Here is a 12,911-nt window from a genome sequence, read left to right on the forward strand (position 1 = left end):
AGAGAGGTTGGGGGTAGGGGGGTGTTATTGGATTTCAGGATTTTAGTGTGGAAACCAAAACGCTGGCTTTATTTTTCGGTTTGACTGAATTCCTGGTGAAGCTTGCTCGTGTCTTACATTAGGAAAGCACTCGAACAAGGGTATTTGTTTATGGATTGGACTTGCAGTGTATGAAAGCGCAAAACTGAAATGTCAGAAGTGTTTATATTTGCAGAGCATCTTTTTTCTGACTTTGGTAAGTAAATTCTGGCAGTTTGGAAGCGAGGTGCTCAAAATCCAGGCTTTTTCTCCTCCTCTACCCCTCCCTGAAGAAAAAAGAGAGATGCTGTAGGGTGAGGGTGGTAACAAGAAAGAGAATAGGTGGATGTACGGGGACATCATGCAATTCCTGGCGCAGGCTCTTGGGACAGGACTCCAGCCGTAAGCTGGTAGGCAGTTTCTCTGATGCCAGTGTCACCCTTCCCCTGTTCAGCTGAGTTATCTTGAGTTTCAGTATAGGAAGCAGAAAATTTCATGTGCACGCTTAATCTTATCAGAATTGTGGGAAGTTGGATAAAGTAAATTTTTTGTTATTCATAGCTCAGACATGGACGTTGTCAAAATTAGCTGCTAAAAAGGTGTGCTCACCTTCCAAGGTGCTTTACAAATCACTGCAGGATAACGCTTCTGTCCTGACTGGGTAAAGATGTGCCAACCCCGTCCCTGTGAATTAGGGACTCAGCTGTTTAAAGTTACACATGTGCAAAAATTTGCTGGATCCCAGTCTGAAATGCAGCCATTTCAGAGCTGGAACCCTGCAGCTGTTTAACAGCTCGTGTTAACACTCGACACAAGAGTTTAAGACAGAAAGGCAAGAGGATTGCATCCTATGGAACTGGTGTGACATGAGAAGTTCATCCTTTCTGTAGGTGTCCAACTGTGTTTTCTGTGTGGGACGAAAGCTATTGTATAAGCATTGTCGTATTTGTACTGGTTGGCAGGCACGTTCCTATGGAGCTCTCTTTTTTTTTCCCTCTCCTTCTTCTGCTGTACTCCTGATTTAGATACGTCTTTAAAATATTCATTATTATGATTGTGTGTTGATGCCTCCCCCAACCTTCCAGGACTTGGATGTCATTTTGCTGCTTTGGTCCCGCAAATGTGGCCATATCATTTCTCCAGATCTTGATGTTGTGGCATCCCTGAGCCACACTAAAACATTGTGTGTTTTAGTGTTTTCTTGTTTCTGTCAAGCTATTTACAAAACACTGAGACAGTGCTAAGCTGGGAGGAATTCTGGCCACTGCTTTGTGGCTTCTTCAGCCAGACGAGGCTCTTCTCTGCCTCTCCAGGGTTGTCCTTTTGACATCTCATTACAGAAACAGAATAGAAGCTTTTGTCAGAAATCTCAAAAAAACCTTGAAATCTTACTACGGGGACATAGCCATAATAATGTCCTGGGCCCTGCTCCTCTGATGGCAATAATACAGACCCACAGTCCTGTGTCCACGCCTAGAGCTTTTGCTATACTTTGGGTGGAAGGTGAACCCCCCCTTTTGCTCCCATCTTCTGCTGTCAGAGGTGAGTGCAGAAAGTGGACTTATAGTTTAGGGGTTCTTTTTCTTCCTTATACATTGTTTCATATTTAGGTTAGAAACCAGAAGGTAAGAGAAAAGTCAAATCAGAAGTGGAATCAGAAGCCTGTGAGGTGTCCATGGAGGAGGTCATTCCCCAATATTTTGGGAAGAGGTGCTTCTTCACCTTTCTGTAGAGCTTGCTTGGGGCAGAGAAGTATCATGCTGATCAGACTTCACCCCAAAGGCCTGTAGGTCTTCTAGGCTGACGGGTCTTGCACTGAAGTTGTCGAGTGCCTTGATGGGATACGTGAAGACCCTGAAATGGCTTGAACTAAAAGCCAGTGGAGTTCTTGCCCGTGTAGTTTCTATTGCAGGACTAGGGCAGTTGTCAGAAAAATAATTGGGAAAAAGAGAGATGCAAAAAATCAGTCATCTGAAGAGCTGAGCGGGTGCTGAGCAAAGAACTTTACCAAAACTCAAAAAACTAAAACCATCTACTTTGTGGATGAGCTGGAAGCCCGGGCAGCTGCCCAGAGGAGGGCAGTGACCACTGCAGGCAGCAGGCAGGGCGCTCCCAGCAGTGCCGGTCTTTATCCTGCCTGCCCTGGGCAGCCAAGGCAGCCGTTCTGACTCTTCGGGCCCTCTCTTGGCTCTGTCTTTTCGTAGCAGGAGTGCCCAGCCCTGCAAATTAGGGTTGCTAACATTTCATTTTGTCTTGAACTGGCTGCGGGCAGAGCCCCTGTGCAGGGATGTGCTGGGGTCATTCCGTGCACACCAATTTCTTACTGTCAGCTGAAAAATTCTCCCCTGGTTCGCAACTATTCCTTAATCCCTGTACAGTTGTACTTACCCTGCAGCCTGTCATCGTCTGGGTAGCTGTTTGATCACCATGTAAAAATCTTGCCACTGAAATGATGACTTTGAGCTTATTTTTAATGGGTTCTGGGAGATGCTTCTTGCAGTGACTGGGGATTTTGCTGTGTGAGTGGCATCCCGTCATTCCCCTCCCCCCCCCCCCCCCTTTCTTTTTATTCTGACAGTCTTGGAAATTGTGCTCTTCCTGCGTGAGATATCCTTGGAGAAGAGCATTCAACATCCTGCATCTGTCACATAAATACCATCTTCCCTGCCATGCCGCAGAGTCGTGCCTCCTTCCCTGCTGCGTTTCCTTAATCAGCACCTATGGCACAGCAGCGGGCACCGAGCCACGGATCAGACCTGGTACTCGCTGTGAAACCCAGCATCTGCTTAAATAGCACTTAGGTCTGTTAATGCCGATTGTTTAATGCAGCTTTCTAGGCAGTATGGTGCCAGGTGCTGTAGAGTAGGGCATTCCTCTGGCCCATAAGCTTTGCAGCTCAAGACTGAGGAGGATTTCCCATTCTGTGCTCCAGCTGCTGTGCTGTCGCCTCTTCCAATGCCAAACTTTGAATAGCTGTTTCTGTTTTGCTTTGTTTTGTTTCCCCAGATCAATTAACTAAAGCCATCTTTGCAATAAGTATTTTCCTTTTAAAAGTTGTCACACTTTTGCCTCCTCTAATTTTGATAAAGATGTTTTTCAGGGCAGGGAATGCCAGTGGTTTTGTTTAGACCTTTATTGGGACAATAGTGGCTGGTTTCTGCAAGTCTTGCTAAAACCAGGAGGGTGCAGAGGGACGAGATGGTGACCACACCACAGAAAGGCATCCTTATGGAAAACAAAGAGCAGGAGTGCGAGTTGGAGGCTGACATCCCTCTTTTGTGCTTGTAGGAAGAGTTTTGCATCTTCCTGTTGTACTGTTTGACAGGTAAAGATCCTTTAGGGAGGAAAATTTTTTCTCTGTATTGTCCCAATAAATAACAGCAAAGGACTGCTCATACCTACATACCTGGACTATTTTTGTTGTTATCTTAATTGCTTCATTCTCGCAACCCACACTCAATCTTTTCAGAAAATCGGAGCCTTGAACTTCATTCCGGGATCCTGAGGAAATCTTGCGTCTCCCTGCCATTTCCCAGCCTCTCTCATCTGTGAGAACAAGCCCTATCTCTCCCCGCCTGATGCAGTCTGAATTTCCTCAGGGATTATCTAAACAGAGCCCATGCGATCCATTTCTCTCAACCCCTCTACAAATGGGAAAGCATAAATCATGGGTCCCTGCAAATAAACACAACTGGCAAGATGTTATTCTTCTCTGTCTGAAGTAACACCAGTTCTTTAATCTGCCGCCTCCTGGAAGCATGTCTGCTCAGAGAAAGTACAACCATTACCATGTATACACAATGTTCTTCTGCCACTTCTCCTTGCAAGCTATAAGGGAACCCTACGCCAGAAACATTGAAAGAAATGCGGCCAAATGAATACCTCTTACTGTTTTCACTTCTTCAACTTGGCTTTGAAACCAGAAAGCATTCCTGCTTGAAAGGAAGGGAATGGCCAGCTAAGAAAGGGAAAATCCTAACTGAAATCCCAGTGCAGCTTGATTTTCAGACTTGTGACTTTTGTTCAAGCATTGTCTTATAGTTGGGGGGTTGTTGGGACATCATTAATTCTGAAAATGTTCTTTGTAAACTGAAGAAAGGGTATGTTCCTGCCGTAGCAAAAAGTGTTCTGAGCTGAACACTTAAAAATGCTTCAAAAACTGGAGATGTTTTCACAGTTAAACCTCGTCTGGAGTTCATTTAAAATAATCAAGTTTACATGGAGGTGAATTAGTGCGCTGAGCTCTGCCAATGCCGCGCTGTAGTTAAAAGTACATGGCCAAGAATTATAACCCCGGTAATTCAGTCCCTGAGAGCTGCAATCCCAAGAATGTGCAAGAACCCAGAGGCAGAAAGGCCAGTCTGGAGGTGGGGTGGGGAGCCAAAATCACTTTAATCAGTGATGAACCTTGTAGGAATATTCCAGGAGGAATAAGTGCTGGGTCCATGCTTTGCCTTTCATTCCAAACCAACTGTTTCTGTGTACGCAAAAGGAAGCCGATACAGAGGTCCTATTGCCGTGTCCCCACTGAGGGTGGGATTCAGTTTGCTGGGCAATGAAGATGTCCACATCTCTGCTAGCCCTCTGCACCTCCTTATGGTTTACAGATCTCCTCTAGGATGCTCTCGGAGACACCACCTTTGGGGTAAGGCAGCTCTTTCCCTTCAGTATCCCTGGATGGCAGGGGTCGGGGGTGGGAGAGATGAACGCACCCCAGGGGTCATTTTCCAATAGCACTGTTGACTCAGGAACCTCCAAGTGAGCAGGCCTCATCTTCCAACCTTTCTTTGAGGAGCGTTGGCTGCTAAATGTGTATTTGGAGTTAGCAGTGACCTGGATGGGTCCCTGCGAATGTTCCACTCACACCTTTCAGTTCAGCTACTCCTATTTTAAGGGCTGTCTGCTTGAGAGTAATAGTAGTACTTATGAAAAGAGTTTTGCATCTGATACGCATGTATAATACCTGGGAATGTCTCTGGCATGTCTGTGCTGTGTGGTCCTTCCAGGAGCCTGAGAAAGCATTTCTCTCTCGAAAATTTGGAGTGGCAGGATTACTTCCCAGCTAAGGTCTGTGAGCGATTGCAGAGAGGAAAGCCTTTCAGTTTTGCTTTGATGGTAAAAATGTGGTTGCCATGAGTGTTGGCTGATATGAGAAGGAGCTTTATTTCAGGCAGCCTCTGCTGTTTTCAGTTAATTGAAGCTCATGGCTGTTGCAAGCTCTCTCCTGACACTCAGCTCGTCTCCTATCTCTGTCTGCTGCTATTGGGCTGTTACCAGAGATTCTGCTCCTGCCTGGGCTCTCAGCCTGGTCCTGGAGATGCTCTTCCTGCTCAGCCTGGTCCTGGCAGCCTGGACCTCTCCTTGCCAGGCTGCGTGTCAGCGGGGACACGTGGCCTGGCAGCTGCTCCATGCTGGAAACTCGGTCCTTGCCATCCTCCTTGTTACTGCACCCTGTGCTGGCCGGGTCACGTCAGCCACGGGGCTGCCAGCTCGGGCTTTGCTCTACCCCCCACGTTGCTGTATGTGTGCACCCCAAAGAGAAAGGGAGAGAGAGGGAAAAAGGGAGGGGGCAAGAAGGAGGGTTGTAAATCATACCGAAGAAAGTGCAAGGCAGATAGGGACAAGTAAGGGATGTGTGTTGGCAGCAGATGGGCTCTGTGCTGGGTGCTTGCTCGTTTTGGTCTGGATCTGTATGACCATGAGATCAATTTCTCTGCGTGGGACTAGGCTGGAGGAATCTTGACGAGATGAAAGGGAGATAATTCCATTACAGCGGCCTGCAAGTTGCTTTTTTGTGGGTATTGTTGCTGCTTAATGTAGGTGATCAAATTCTTAGCTGATATAAATCTGCATGTAGCTCCATTGACTTCTATGGCGCTACAGCCATTTACCACATCTTCTGCTTTACTGGGTCTGCGTTACCACCCTGCACGGACGGTTCCCCAGCTGTTGTCTGCAGACAACTGGAGTCACAACCACAGGTACATGGCCCTCAGCTGGGTGTTTGCAATCTTCTCCAGAGCATCTACTGTTAAAGACTTCGTAATTAGACTGCCTTGTATTCTACAATAAATTTCATGGGTTGACAGCAGTCTGTGGTCCAAAAGCTATGGATGCTACTGCTCTAAACACTCCTCACTAATTCATTAGCTTTTAATTTGTGTAAATAAAGATTCTCATTACCTCAATTTTTTTGGTCACTTGTGGGGCTGGGGAAGCTCTTTGCCAGCACCTTTGTCCAGAGATTTGTTTCTCCAGATAAGGAATCTTGGCACGGGCAGCTGAACCAGAACACACTGCCGTTTTAACGAACTGTAAATTTAGAACATCTTAGCACACTTGGAAAAAGTATAAATCATAGGTTACCTCTGATTTCTTTTTTGTTTGGTTGGTTTTTTTGTTTCAAAAGTGAACAAGTAGCCAACCATTAGGTTTCTTTCAACGGTGACAGGCTAATTGTTTCAAAATGGGGCTGTGTAATATGTCGAGCACTACGATGCGGGATCAGCTGGAACATCTGTTCCTCAAGAACGCCGTGTAGGAACATCACTTCTAAACAGAGATAAGCCGGTTCAAACAGGATATGAGGGAACCTCGCAAAGCCGAGAAAATTACTGTCATGACAGCTGTAAAACCAAAAACCTCTTGGAAATGCAGCCTGGGAACGCTGCTGTTAAACAGAAGCAGAGAAAAACTGATCTGGGTTTCTAGGCAGGGCGCTGCATCGCGGGGAAGCTCGGCTCTCTTGCAAAGCCTTTCCTGGCTTTAAAATGTTCCTTCCCAGTTCCTGTCTGCAAGAGCATTTCGTAGGCTGCGAGCTGGCTTAGAAGGCCAGTTCTCACATGAGGTAATTAACTGGAAATTCAGTTCGTTTTCAGCAAATGTGAGATGGTTGTCACAGATTTTATTTTTCCTGTCCTGGTGGCCACCATCAGAAAGACAACACCAAATTAGATAGATGCAGTACAGCCGTTACACTTCATCTGTTATTTTTACAGCTATTTTTGTATCTTGCTAGGTATCTTTGTTAGGGAAAAGATTAGTTTGAGGTGATTTCCCCCCCCCCCCCCCCTCCACAGGGTGTTTGGTGTAATGGGAATTTTTAGCTGGGATACTTAACTTTTGCATGGCAAATGAAACATCAGAAGAAAACAGTGCTCAGAAATCAGATATATTAAGGGATGCAAAACTGAATTCTTGCAGCAAGGAATAAATAAAAATAAAGGTAATGCATATATTTCTGATGCAGCCCAAATACCTGACTGAATGCTGTTTTACCATGACACTGTCCTTGTGAGTATTGCAATTGTTTGGGCTGCTGCTAGTAAAACTGATACAGTATCCACACGAAATGGAAAATATTAATGTGCAAAGGTTTTGAGCAACTTGACAGAAGCTCTGAAAGGAGCAGGGCTGGGGACAAGCTTAGAAACATGAAAGTATTTTGGATTACTGCGCCCAAGCCTCAGTTTCAGAAGATATTTAAAACACATGCCTACATTTAAGCATATGAATACTTGTACCGGCTTCAATGAGACCCTTCTCTTGGGTAAATTTAAACATAGGCTCAGATGTCTCACTGAATGAGAAACGTAGAAGGACTCCGCGTACTTCCTCCTCAGAGCCCAAATAGTAACAACTCCAAGTAAATCCCAGTTGTGTACATAAAGCAGATGAGTGCAAAAACACTGTGATGAATCCTCTACCAGTTTTAAACCGTGCTGGACTTTAATCTGGTAACTCTTCCTCCCTCAGACAGGTATGGTGTTTCAGCTCTCAGACTGCACGCCGGTATGCGTACGTTATGTGCTGCATCTCAGGGCAGCAAGCGTATGCAGATATTAGGAATTTGGGTTGTTCCATTAGAAATAAACAGCTTTTAAGCCATCTTTCATTAAGTCTATTATTTGAGAGAGCTTTCTCGCTCAACGAGGAAACGCTTCTTTAGAGGTGCTGTTGCTGCAAAGCCAGCTTACACACGGGTTCCTGATGCTTGCAGTGGAAATGAAATAAAATCATTTCTCCTGCTGCTCCCCATCCTCTGCTGCCTGTCCTGGCCAAGGGATTTGTTCCAGATGGTGGCAGCGGGTGGGAGTGCTGTGTCCTGGGGACGAGGAGGGAGGTGTGCTCCATTCCCTGTGCACCGCTCACGGGCGATGTCCGGAGGATGAACGTGCCAAAACCCCACCACCATCAGCTCCAGCCGAGCTGAGAGATGGCTGCGAAAGGACCTCCTGCTCCCGTCTCCCTGCTGGCATCGTCTGGTCCTTCCCTGCGTCCTTCAGGCATCACTGGAGGTAATGGGGGAATGATTGAAAATCCCTGGGCTTGTGCTTTGTCAGAGGATAGAGCAAACCGTCCCATTTCCCACCCAGCGCACCCATGGCTGCCCCGCCGTGCGGGTCCGTGCTGCTGCGTATCGCCCTGCACGGCAGGGCTGGTGGCCAGCCTGGCTCCGAGCCCCAGTGGGACTATTTCCCTCCATTTGAAAACAATTTTTTGAAATAGTATTTTAAATTTCAGAGCTCCTGATCGAAGGTAGAAGAGGTGCGACAGATCAGGTCGGCAGAGCAGCTCCCAGATGAGCCGCCGGCATCCCGTCGAGAGGTACTTGTGGCTCCAGGAGCTGATGGTTATCTGGGGATGACACCAACTCTCGGCTGGGGTGTGGCCCAGAGTTTCCGAAAGCAAGAGAGGGGCGTTGGAAAGCGAAGCCGTTCTGTTGATTTCAGCGGGAGAGGCCAAGGACGGGCAGGCGGCTGCCGACGCTCGCAGCCTGGCAGAGCCAGCGTGGAAAAGGCGAGGCAGCCATGAGGTCCTGCTCCTTTCCCTGCTGCTGATGGCAACTGGCTCTGGAAATAGTCAAAGGGGATCGTTAGGAGAGCTTTAAACAGAAGAGGTCCCCAGATGTGAAAATTTCCCCAGCAACCAGAGGATTAGGGATCTCCTGCAGACTGTGCTTTGTTGGGAGCTGAAGCCGGCACTGCGTTGCCATTACCTGCCGGCCCAGATACCTGTGGAGCCATAAATACTGGCTCTCACAAGGCCGTGGTTAGGTGACCAGCTCAGCCTGTTTTACTGCCGCTCACCGTCGCCTCTGCCCTCCCATGCTGATGCTCCCGGGCCCTTCGCCCAGCATTCGGGGGACTCAGACCGGCCCGAGCCTTCCTTCACGCTGGCTCGGGGTTTGGTGCCCCTGCGTCCCCTCAGGCCGGGTTGGGCTGCTCCGTGCTCCTCAGACTGGGGCTGCAGCTACCTGGGGTGGCACAGCCACCTTTAAATCTCACATATCCTCCATTTTGAGGATGATGGGCACACAGAGAGCAGCGTCAGGGGGATTTTCAAAGCCCATTCTTCAGTGAGGTGCATTAAGTCACTAGTATTACATTTAGTCTTACTGATGAAGACTGGTTGCAATGTCAAAATGCTTATATGAATTAAAATAATGTGTTTTTTGCTAGTTGGGCTTCACATTCCCACTGAGAGGAGAGGTTTCTCACAAGCTTCTGGAGTAGGAGAGCTTCATTCAGCAGCAGAGCCTGTTCCCAGTGCCTTCTTTTTTGTGAAGAGGATTTTAGAAGAGCCATGGTTCCTGCAGCCAAAAAGCACTGATACAGGAGCTTCATGTAAAAGCTGATTTAAAACCTTTTATTCAGGTTTATAAATACAGAACAGAGCTGCTGCTTGGGACATCAGGCATTGACTTCCCTGTGTAGAAGCTCAAGAACTGAACTAAATTCTCAGCTTGGAATACATCCCTCCAGCTGGGGTGAGAGCTACTGGCACAAAAACCTCCATTCTTGCTTTCGCGTACGTCTTCTGTAGGATATTGCGGTGCTCTCTCTGCTGTCTGCCATGCAAGAACCCTCCGAGTACCGTGGTGATGTGAGGGCTTTGATTTTTGTGTCAGGTTCTTCCTCACACCGTGAGGAGATATGGTCAGCCTTGATTCCAGCCCTGTTTTCTGGCTGCATTTTCTAAGCGCTGCTTTGGATCCAGGCAGTCCATCGTTTCCAAAGCTCTCACTAACCGGCCGGGCTGGGGGCTGCTCACGTATCCGTATCGATCCACTCACATGTCCAGCTGAGTTCATTTGGCTGCTCTGGCTATTTTGTCGATCCTCACATTAATCTGCCTGCAGACTCCTCTTTCAGCCACTTTGCAGCTTCTCATCAGCTTGCCTGGAGCAGGAGCATATTTTTCATCTTGCTGCTGAGTTTACACGAGGTGAATTTAGAGAGCTGCCAACGCCTGAGAACTTCTCAGACTGCAGCAGACGCGTTGCTACCTTTAAGTGAAAACCCAAGGCTGACTTGGTTTTCTCGTTTCGCTAATTGGATCAGCGCTGCGGTTGGTATTTATTGCTTTTGTGCTGGTCCTTGATTTCTAGATCTCTCTGTCACATTATGCTGTTCCCATGAAACACGGGAATATCACGCTCTCCTTGGGATATGCCAACAACTCGGGAAGGGGGCGAGTGTCACCAAACAGATTTCCCACCGTCAGGAGCAAGAAAACTGCTGAACAGTTGCCTGCCTTTTGTTAAGCATGTGAGCTGCTGTATAAATCATAGTTATTGTGTTTATTTCTCCAAAGAGAGCCAGCAAAGAAAGACTCCTGCCTCCGTCGTGCTGTAGATCCAGGTGCTTTGCTCGGTTCACGGGGAGTCATTTGAAAGGGATTTTCCTCGCCTTGTCCTCTGCCAATCCACTTCTCGCTTCTGAACAAAGAAGACGACCCATGCTCTTCCAAAATAAGTGTTTTTAAGTGGTTATGAGGCTACAAAAAAAGAAAATAAAAACACTGGGAGAAATTTCACAGAACGTCCAATGATGTATCTGTGACCAGCGATGGAAAAATGCACTTGAGCTGCTCTTCTGAGGCTTTCACCAGTGGTTAACTTCTGGCAAAGCCTACCTTCAGTGATGCTGGTATCAGTGACAGTGCAGCCGTACCTGCACGGAGGTCCCTGAACACCCCCCTTAGATCCTTTGCAGAACGGGAATAAACAATTTCCATTACTTTTCTTTGTAACTCTTCAATTTGCTCTTGGCAAACCTGGGCCGGCAAGAGAAAGGGAAACGGTTGTGTGCACAAGTGGAGGTGACGGCGCGATTGATCGTGTGCCTGCGTCTGTTGCTAAATCCAGCCTTTTGAAGCCATCCTTGAGTGGAAGTCAACGTGTAGCAGATCCTTTGCAAGAGGGAAGGTGGGGGCTGCATGGCTGTGGTGGGGGCACGGTGGTGGTTTTGGGCAGGTGAAGGCAAGAGCAATGGAGTTGAGCTGCCTATTTTGGCATTTCCCCAGGCTCAGCTGCTTTGAGTTTATCAGGAGAGTGCCAGGGAAGCTATCGCCTTTCTTACCCGCTTGATTCCTCCCCACACTTTAAAGCAAGGGCTTTTCCCCCATGGCGCAGCTGTAAAAAGCATAGTTTAAGAGCAGCTTCTTTATAACTTTTTATGCAGCCACATTCTAATTATAAAACAAAACTTTTCCTAAATTGCTTTCCAAGGGACCTACCCCAAGTGGGGATTGAGGGCATTTGCCGTACAGCAGCCAAAGCTTTTTAAAATGTTTGGTTTAGAATACAGCAATTTCAGCACGTGGGAATGGACTATTCCAGCTCACGGGAATTGGCTGTTGCCCACCGGGGAGCCCTCAACAGTGCTTTGCTGAGGACAAAAAAGTCTTAAGTACAAAAATCCCCTTTAGCCCAAGGACTCAGTGGATGGTCATGCTGGGAAAGTGAAGTGTCGGTGGGGAAAGTTTCTCCTTGATGCTTTAGTCAAACGTCAGCATTTTGGAGACCCAGCCATCCTGCAGGATTCATCCCATGCGGTTAGTCCTCGTCCTGGCAGATCCTGAAGACGTTACAACACTTGCTCCCTGGTGACTTTCCAAGTCTCATATATTGTAAAACAAGCAAGAAATAGGATATCGCCCCAGAAATAACAACTGAAAAAAATGTTTAAGGCCAGGATAAGAAAATCCCTGTGTAAGGACGGGATCACTTGTGCTTCTTATTTGTTTCTGGCATTGCAGGTCCAGGCACTAATGTGCTTCCAGTGGTTGGCACCCCACAATCACGAGAGCCAAAGACTTGCTCTGTTTTGTTAATGGGAGCTGGTGGGATGTGATCTGAGACAGACAGGAGATGATTTAGAGCTGTGCTAAATACAGTGACTAAGTACCATGACATTTTTGATGGCACCAAGTGACTCAGGTTGTTCCTTGTGGCCAGTGGCCCGTAGGACACAGTGACAATATGGTCCTGGGTTCGGCTACTTCATTAAGGGCATGGTGGCACCTAAGCCACTTAGTTTTGAAGAGTTTTGTGAATGTCTTGAGCCCTTTACTCCAATGCTATCCCAGGCTTTAACATTTTAAAATAACATGGTGCAGTGTCTCTCTAAGGTTTTTCTTATCTTAATTCACCCATCCACATCCATGGCAGAACTTCCCTGTTCCCAGGACAGGGATGCTGGGCTCTAGTTTTGCTACTATTCATAAAGTAACATCAAAACTCTGGTGCTCCAGTCAGGTCTCTTTCCAAGCCTTGCCCATCCGTGGATGGGTCACCACATTGTTCACTCTAAAATGCTTGTACCAAAATCCTCTGTTGAGTTGAGCGGGGCTCGCGAGTGCCGAGGCTGCGGAGCCGTAGCAGAGACCCCACTTCCAGCAAACGGGGAAGTCTTCCAAGGCAGCGGAGCAACTTAGGACCTTAAACCTGACTTCGAAATGCCTTCCAATTCAGGGCAAGGGACAGAGAAGTTTGAGGTGGGAGGTGATGTGGGACCATGCCCTTGGACCCCCACATCTTGGGGAGTCTCAGGGCACCACATATATATAGATATACATATAAATGCTTACATATGTATATATGTGTGTGT

This window comes from Balearica regulorum, chromosome 5, assembly GCF_011004875.1.
Source record: "Balearica regulorum gibbericeps isolate bBalReg1 chromosome 5, bBalReg1.pri, whole genome shotgun sequence".
In the NCBI taxonomy this organism is placed as follows: Eukaryota; Metazoa; Chordata; class Aves; order Gruiformes; family Gruidae; genus Balearica; species Balearica regulorum.